This window comes from Pan troglodytes, chromosome 13, assembly GCF_028858775.2.
Source record: "Pan troglodytes isolate AG18354 chromosome 13, NHGRI_mPanTro3-v2.0_pri, whole genome shotgun sequence".
NCBI classification, from domain to species: domain Eukaryota; kingdom Metazoa; phylum Chordata; class Mammalia; order Primates; family Hominidae; genus Pan; species Pan troglodytes.
This window is the reverse complement of record NC_072411.2, coordinates 106125800-106128182: the sequence shown is the minus strand read 5'-3', so window position 1 is coordinate 106128182 and position 2383 is coordinate 106125800.

The following is a 2383-nucleotide window of genomic DNA, read 5'->3' as shown; positions in this document are numbered from 1 at the left end:
AAGTTTAGAGAGGGCCATCTGCTTTATTCAGTCTACTGATTTAAATGTTAATCTCCTCAAGAAACATCCTCACAGACACACTTAGAATAATGTTTGACCAAATATCTGTGCACCTTATGGCCCAGTCAAGCTGACACATAAAACTAACCATCACAAATTGTTATTATTAGATTCCTGGGTCTGGGTAACAACAGAGAAGCAGAGTTGCACACACAGCCTCCAATGCATCTACTTTTGATAATCACTTTGCCCAGGAGCTAGGGAAGATTGTGACGCTGGGGGAAAAAGAGGTATCAAGACCTCGTTGCTGAGCCTGTTCTTTTGGAGTTGGCCGAGAAGGCGGATAAATTAGAGCTACATATGATAACCTCATTGACAGTAGTATTTGAAATGTAAATCCTGATATTTTAGAATGAAATGGAAAAAAGAATAAAAAGGTAACATAGAGCTTAGAAATTTTTACTCTTAAACTATAAGGAGGATTTTGAAAAGACAGAAAGGTTTATGAGAATGGCACTATCTCTTGAGATTTCTCTAGAAAGCAGGAGTCCCCAAGTTTTGGTGACAAGCAGCCACTTTTCATTCCCCCAAAGCTTTATGCCCACAAATGTAGTAGAGCAAGGAGGGAAAAGACCATAATAAAAACAGTGTGGAGGGGGTTACTCTTCCTTATGATTGAATTTTGGCAAATCACAGAGCTCTTTGCTGGTAGTTATAAAGATCTTGGAGCCCCACTGTGAAAAGATTAAAGACCATAGTTGGGGTTCATTGTCATTGACAGCTAACACCCTGTAAATGTTCAAAAGTAAAAATAACAGGAAGAAAAAATAAGAAAGAGCTCTATAGAAGTCACATAGAGTAATAAGATTACAGAAAATCAGAATGTCAGCACTTTCTAATGGGAAGTGAAAGACAGATAAGGAAATAACTATTTCAAGAAATTAAGAAAAAAAAAGAAAGAAAGAAATTAAGAGAGGCCCCATGAAAATGATGGCTCTATTCATTGACTTAAATAACATTTTCTCTGGACCTTTGAGGGGAAAAAACATAATTATTTTTAGGTAAAGCACGTTTTGCAATTTCTTTGCCCTGGCTGCATATTTAGTACATTTTCAGGCCATCAACAGGATTACAGAGCCTAGAAAGTCCAATCAGAGGCAGGAAGGAGGCTTAGCTACTATTTGAGAATGTGATTCTATGGCTCATGCCGGCACCAATATCAGGGAGAATACCCCAAAATACCACAAGTGTAACATATCTGGGCAGCAATATCCTGTTTTTTAAAAAATTAAAGAGAAGTCAGTTAATCACCATCATTCTTGGTAGATCAAATCTGGTTACATCCATCTAAGCTGGCAACCCTCTTACTACCACCTGGAAACCTTCCTACAGCGTGCATATGACCCCCATCCTACCTGAGAATTTATCCCTTCATCGTCTGCCAGGTTAAAGAAAGGAGAAACAGGATCTGATTCTCAAGGTCACAAAAATGGCATCTTTTTTGTTGACCCCCTTCAGAACTGGGGCAAGGAGTAGAAAGATTGAGAGCAAAATATTTGGAATTGGGCTATAAATCAAATGAAAGAGACAAAAATTCTAAAAATGTTCTATATCTGCTTACTGTCCAGGCCATCATCAGGGAACTGAATTATGATCAGCTCAACAGGCTTCCTCTCTCAAGCTCCTTCCTCTGGAGTACCTTCTCTCCACCTCCATAACTGGCACACGCCTCTAGGGACCACCAGGACCAAGCCATAGGCCCTAAGGAAAGGAGATAATGGAAAGGGAGATCAGGAAGCTTGGCTGATTGTTTTCCAAGCCAGATTATTACATGAAACTAGATATACTATAGATTTTAACCTCAGAGAATAAGGTTTTTGTTTTGGGGGTTTGGTTTGTTGTTTTTTTTCCAAGAAGAATTAAATGTTACAGAATTTGGAGGCATGATTGTACAGATACTATATGAGGAAAAAAATCTTTTGTGCCACAACCGCTTAAAATTCTTTAAATTGCTAAGCCCAAAGATAGTGAAACCTCACAGCAATATTGAGTAATAGATACACTAATCTTCTTTCTATCCTTTTTATAAGAAAAGAAGGTGGGACTCATAGAAATAAAGCAAAGTGGGTGACGGCAATTTAGAAGCCTGGCTGGGAGGTAAGCCTGTCCTTCTGATTTCAGAATGTTTGTCTTTTTTTTTTTTTTTACTTTAAGTTCTGGGATACGTGTGCAGAAAGTTCTGGGATACATGTGCAGAAAGTTCTGGGATACATGTGCAAAATGTGCAGGTTTGTTATATAGATATACATGTGCCATGGTGGTTTGCTCCACCTACCAACTTATCATCTAAGTTTTAAGCCCCACATGCATTAGGTGTTTGTTC